Source organism: Phoenix dactylifera, unplaced genomic scaffold (genome assembly GCF_009389715.1).
Source record: "Phoenix dactylifera cultivar Barhee BC4 unplaced genomic scaffold, palm_55x_up_171113_PBpolish2nd_filt_p 000957F, whole genome shotgun sequence".
Classification (NCBI taxonomy): Eukaryota; Viridiplantae; Streptophyta; class Magnoliopsida; order Arecales; family Arecaceae; genus Phoenix; species Phoenix dactylifera.
Genome location: NW_024068315.1, coordinates 102799 through 109925, shown reverse-complemented (window position 1 = coordinate 109925; position 7127 = coordinate 102799).

Below are 7127 nucleotides of genomic sequence, written 5' to 3'. Positions count from 1 at the left end.
ATTCTATTTTCGAAGAGCGGGAGATTTGATCTCATTACAGAGCGAGATCTAGTAGTGATGGAGCATATTATTCAGGGTATTCCCCTGAATCTCCCGGCCATGATACTTAGGCAGATGAGGAAGGTGATCTGCAACTCTAGATTATCTCTGCCTTATGGTATGATACTCACCTTGATCTTCCGACAGCACGACATATCTGTCGAGGGGGAGATCTGCAGGTATCTGCTTCATACTGATACATACACTGCACGATCACTTATTCGCATGGGCTATGAGAAAGTGAACGGGCAGTGGGTTCGTACTGGAGCAGGGATTCAGGGTGATGCACTAGATATTGGAGACCCTATCCCTGAGGATGAGGAGCATATGGATCATCCTACTGCACCTTCAGAGGCTGGACCATCGTCATCTGTTCCTGCGGGAGACACAGATGCGTTCTGGAGTAGGATGACTGAGCTTATGTCAGCTCAGGCGAGGACTATCACTGATGGGCTGACGAGCCGATTAGATATCATGTCTGCTGAGATCAGTGATCTGAGAGAGCAGATAGGAGCTCTACGGAGAGAGAGAGAGGTTCATGGACCATCTGTGCCACAGACAGCTGAGTCAGAGATTTCGGCACAGAGTCATCCAGCTTACCGAGCTCCACGCCAGACTCAGTCTCATCAGGCTCGACCTCCCCTCGCCACTTATACTAGGAGGATGAGGACTAGATCACAGCCATTAGATACTCCCTAGGCTGATATTAGTATTTCTGTTTAGAGCCTAGGATATGTATCTAGTTCTCATATGTATCTTGTGTTGATCATGTATTTTGAACCTTGATTAAAGAACATTGTATTTGCTTTTGTTTTTGGCATTATTGTACTAAAATGTTCCTATTTTGATCAATGAAGTTTAAATGTTTGTTATTTATTGTATCTATTCTCATGCACCTATTTGATGATAACAAAAAGGGGGAGAAGTAAAGAAAGAGAAATAAGTTGTGTAAGAAAAGAGAAATAAGTTGTAAAACAAATTGAAAATTATAATGGGAAAGCATATACATTTAAGGGGGAGCAATTTGTAACAATGAAAATGATCAAATCTAAAATTACTATTGAATTTCAGAATTTGGCACATAGAATTTCAGAATTTGGCACATACCTTTCACACCTCGATACATAATCTGAAACTCATGCTTTATCTCAAATTGAAGTTTCATCTTTAATGAAATATAAATGAAAGGGGGAGCAATTCAAAAAGTCAAATTGGAAACATTTGGATAAAATAGGGGGAGACTTCACTCTCATATTTGAAAAGCTGAAATTCAGCAACTTGAGCCCTTTTAAAACTGATTTTAAAATAAGTATCAATAGGCTCATATTCTATAATTTGTAATCATCAAAAAGGAGGAGATTGAGGATGATAGTGTTATTTTGATGATTAACAAGCAATAATCAAGAGTATGTTACAAGTTAATTCGATACTTCATTTATAAGTCTGTTACTCTCAGTATATTTGTATAAATGCATTTCATTGTTTATTTGGATGAATCTAACCTTGAGTTGCAGCAAAGTGTGGATTGAGTCGACCCCAAGGATGATTGGGTCGACCCCGGCACATCAAGAAAGCATCTGGCACACTTCTGCAAAAATGGCACGGATGAACAGTAGTTGGGTCGACCCAAGGAAAGCATGAGTCGACCCAAACTTCAAGCCTCTCAAAGACTCAAAAAAACAGTTCTCTGGAAACACTGAGAGGGTCGACTCAAAGGCAATGACAGAATACATGACAGAAAAGGTTCTCTGGAAACCCTGAGAGGGTCGACCCAAGTGGAAGTTGAGTCGACCCAACTGAACCTTGAGTCGACCCAAAGAAATGTTGAGTCGACCCAAGTGAAGGAAGGCTGAATTGCAAGTTTCTGTGGTTCTGAGAGGGTCGACCCAAGAAAAGGTTGAGTCGACCCAAGTGAAAGTTGGGTCGACCCAAGGACAGGTTGAGTCGACCCAAACACGGGCAGAAGCATAACGGCTAGTTCTACAGAAGTACTCTTTGTCCTTCCAACAGTGAGTAACGGCTAGTTTTTGAATTCTAACCATTGGGGCTTGTCCAATGGATGAAGGAAACTATTTAAAGTGGCACTATTCATCAGAGAGAACATCCTTTTGCAAAATATCAAAGAGTACACAAGAAAGACAAAGTGCCCTAATCTTCTTCATCCAAGTGCTTCATTCAAGAGTCAAAAGAAAGTGGTTGAGCAGATTCAAAAAGTCATTAAGAGCTCCATCCACCCTTGAAGAGTGAAGCATTCTTGACAAAGAAGAGAGAAGTCACATCAAGCGATAACTATTCTCTAAACTCTTCTTTGTAGATTATATTATTATATTTGCTCGTCTAGGAGCTTAAATCTTCTTACTTTGGTTATTAAACTCCTTGTAAAGGTTAGTTGGTTAGCCCGTAAAACCAACGGTATAGGTTGATTGGTGAACCCGTAAAACCAATTGTAAAGGTTCGTTGGTGAGCCCGGAAAACCAACATAGGTTCGTTGGTGAGCTCGTAAAACCAACATAGATTTTTGGTGAACCCGAAAAACCAAAGTGTAAAGGTTTTTGGATTGTGAGCCCGAAAAACAATCCAACTGTAATCCGCGGAATTATAGTGAATTCCCAAGGGGTCGCTTGGGGAGTGGACGTAGGTGCTTAGGAGAGCACCGAACCACTATACTTCTTGTTGTTTGTATTGTGATTTGTTTTGATTCCACTAACTCATCTATTAACATAAGTAAGATAGTCAAAATCACGAGAAACCAATTCACCCCCCCCCCTCCTGGCTTGTCACCTTGGGCAACACCAAGGATAATCTAAATCAACTTAATAAACTAATTGGTGTCTAAGGTAAGTCGGCATTTGATCATGGTTTTTATTTGGGGCTACCTCTTACCTAGCCAATATAGTTGGTGTCTAGGAAAGAGGTTAATGGCATAACCCTCCCATGATCTCTCTTACCTAGCCAATTTGGTCAATCAAGTTTTGATTAAGGTACCTTAAGACTTGGCACTCACCCATGCCATTAAGGGAAATCAGTGTGACTGATTTAGGTGTCTAATAGACCAATAAGAGCTAGTCCTCTGTATGACTTGGTGAAGTCAGTGGAAGAATTTTGAATTATCGGTCAGTGTCACATGTCAATTAAAATCCTCTAAATTATTAGATCCTTAAAATGATAAGTTGTATAGATAACTAGATCATAGCCTCCCATTAAGGTGAATGATAATGGGTCCAATATTACAGTTGAACATGCATGTTGCCCAGATAGACAACCCAAGAGAGGGGGTGAATTGGGTTTTAAAAATAATTTTGCAATTGAAACGTTTGTGAATGACTGATTAATACTTTTGCAAGATGAATAATTAGTTGCTATGTGCTGTGAGTGAAATGAGAGTGAGAGAAAGAGACACAAGCAATCACAAACACAATGTTTATAGTGGTTCGGAGCTTACCCTAGCTCCTACGTCCACTCCCCAAGTCTCACTTGGGAATTCACTATAACCCCTCGGATTACAGCCGGTTGTTTTACAAGCTCACAACCCAACTTGTTGTTTTATGAGCTCACAACGAACTCGGTCGGTTTTCCCAGGCTCACCGACTAGAACCACTCCGATTGTTTTTCCGGGATCACAATCGAACCCTTACACGTTGGTTTTACCCTCGGCTCACCAACCAACCTCTATGCACTCTTGATTCAATCCCCTGATTGAATCAAGCAAAGATAAGATGGAAAGAACAGACACAAACCGAAAAACAGAGCTTCTAAAAAGCAGATATACAGCGATATAAACTAGAGAGAAGTTAAGAGCCCTCAAACACGTTTGAGTTGGAGTAGAGTAGGGCTTTTTGAACTGTGAGTCTCCTCTTGAATGTCTGGTCGACTTGAAGGCAGGAGGAGACTTCTTTTAAATGCTGGAAAGAGGTAGCTGGATAGAGTTAATGGCGCTCTTTCTTCTTTTCTGTTGAAAACCAGTTGGCAGAGATAGGATGCTTGATTTCTTTGAGTGGAATAGTGCTTCTCTACCTTGCTACAGTCCTCTGTGGCTATTTAAGCCATCCCCCACGGAAACTAGCCGTTAGACACCTTTTTCTGCCCGTTCTGCACACTCTGCACATCCTGACAATATGTCCGTTGGGGTCGGAGTCGACTCACGCGATCTGGAGTCGACTCGGCTGTAGAGGGAGTCGACTCATGCTTTTCTGGAGTCGGCTCGGCAACTGTTCCGGATTTGAATTAAAGTGACCTCCGCGACTGGGAGTCGACTCGACTTAACCCGGAGTCGACTCGCCAACTTCTGGAGCTGACTTGCCATTTTCGGAGTCGGCTCATCCCATGAAGTCCATGGAGCTAATTTTTCAACTTGGCCCACTCGAGTCGACTCGACAATCCTGGGAGTCGACTCGATGCTCAGAGCCCGAACTCCCGATCTTCTGTCTTTTGGCTCATCCAGTCTTGGAGTCGACTCGGACTGTTCCGGAGTCGACTCGGCTCTCAGTTTTCGAAACACAGCCTTCTGCCTTTTTGATGTAGCGCTGCCTTGGAGTCGACTCGAGCTGTCTGGGAGTCGACTCGGCTCTCAGAGATAATAATTCGGTCTTCTGTCTTTTTGGGGTCGCGCTGTCTCGGAGTCGACTCGCGCATTGCGGGAGTCGACTCGGATCTCAGAGTCCGAAAACTGCTCTCTGACTTTTGCCTTGTGTACCACTGAGAGTCGACTCTCGCTTTCTTTGGAGTCGACCTGCCAACCATCGGAGTCGACTCGCGTTCTACAGGAGTCGACTCGAATCTCAGGGTCGAAAATCGCTCTCTGACTTTTCTGTCTGTAACTCCTTGGAGTCGACACATACTACTCCAGAGTCGACTCTGTAAGCATTGGAGTCGACTCGCGCACTTCAGGAGTCGACTCGCTGACAGGTTTTGAGTTGAGTCTTTCTGTTCGTCTGTCTGTTCTCAGTCGGAGTCGACTCGTAATGATCCGGAGTCGACTCGAGCCCGTGCCAGAGATTCTGATACGCTTGGAGTCGACTCGTACTATTCTGGAGTCGACTCGAGTCTCAGACTTTGGCTCAAACTGACTTCTTAACTTATCAAAAATATCTTGAACCAAATCTAGAAACACTTAGACAAGATTTTCACTGAAACACTCAATTGAATTCATTAGTAAACGAAAGATATACTTAAATGCTTTGAGCTCATCAAAATCAAATAGGGTTTTAATCAATCACTCCACAATCTCCCCCTTTTTGATGATGACAAAACATTGAGTATATGTAAAGTGAATTGCTCAATAAACAAGGAAATAAGATCTATAAATGAATTCAAGTGTCTGGTTATTTAATTTATCCAAGCTTGAAAGGTGTGAAACAATAAATTTTGGAGTTAAAGCTCCCCCTTTCATTTGGAATTATATAAGCCTTCATATCATGCAATCAATTGTTTGGCTTATATATATTTAATGATTTAGCTTTAAAAATTCAGATTCTCCCCCTCAACATATGCATTCTACTTTGTTTTGATTCTTTGAATTTCCTTTTAATGCATTGAAGTTTTTGAACTTAAGTATTTGGTTCTTAGAGGGAAAATCTGTCAATTTGTTCTTGAGTAGGATTCAACTAATCTCCGAATATTCCTTGAATAGATTCTGGAGATTACTCCATTAGGAGCCCCAACAGAGAGATAATGAGCCTCGAGGTATCAAATCCACTAAGAACAAATTATTGTGTGTTTTAAAAGTTTTTTTTTATTGATTTTCATTTATTTCTTTTACATATCTATTACATATTTCTCCCCCTTTTTGTCATCGTATCAAAAAGGAAGTGAATAGAACATACAAGCAAGCAGAGATCAATTGGCACAGTATTGAAATGAATATGTCTACTCATTGTATTGATGTATATATAAATACATTTGTGAATACAATAAGTAAAGCAAAAGATACATGTCAAAATAAAACAAAAGCAGCTAGGGTCTCCTCGAGGATGTGGCTCCTCCTCTCAATCTGTTCTGTTCCATGAGGAGAGTGACCCCGTCTGTGACATTCCCAAGCTGGGAGATAATGGCCGAAGTGGCCCTGCTGTGTGTGGTGGAGAGCTCGGTCAGGGTCTCCTGCAGTGTGTCCAACTTGGCGATCAGTACATTCGCCAAGCGCTCTGCCCCCTGGGTAGTGGTGCCCATATCCTGTCGGACGTTATCGCGCATCTTCCGAGTAGTGCTCGTGACTTCGCTCATGCTGTGGAACTGGGCTTGGATCAGGAAACTTACATTGTCGATCTCTTCCCGCACATGGGCCGTCATCTCAGCCACGGCGGACAGGGAAGGGACCAACGCTGAAGAAGGTGCAGGAGAAGGAGCAGGCACTGAACCCCGGAGCTCCCTAAGTAGGTCGTCCCGGAGATCTCTAACTATCTCCTGCCGCAACTCCCGGAGCTGCTCAGGAGCGATCCGGACCTCCATGGGCTGAGTAGGTGGAGCTGAGGAGGAGGGTCCGGCTGAGGTGGTGGGAGCAGAAGTGGAGGGAAAGGTAGGATAGTCTGAGTCTGGGTCAGGACTGGGGGAATGTCTGGTGGTATGTGTGGAGGTGGATGATTTCCTAACCCAGGTTCCCTCGACCTTCCGAAACCCCATCCTGTGTAGGGTTCCCGGAAGCATGCGTCTGTCCATCGCAATGCGCGAGAGGGTTCCCCCTCAGGAATGGGAATTCGGCCTCCCTAAACAGAAGAGTGAACATCATGCCATAGGGGAGGGTGAGCCTAGGTCTATCTAGTGGCTCACATAGATATCTATACATCATCTTGGGAAAGTTGATTGGGGTGTCCTGGAGGATGTAGAACATAAGAGCTAGGTCTCTCTCAGATACAAAATCGAAGCGGCCAGTCTTCGGGAAGAGGGACCTAGAGATGATACTCAAGAGGAGCCGCATCTCAACTGAAAGTGAGCTAGCGGACACCTCATCTAAGGGGGACTGAGGTGGATGTCCTAGAATGGCCATAAGGGCCTCAGTCCTATCCTCGGGGTGTGTGAGAGCCACCCCTACTTGTGGAAGATGGAGGACCTGAGCAATGATATCCTCCGAAATGAACAATGGGACATCGGCTACC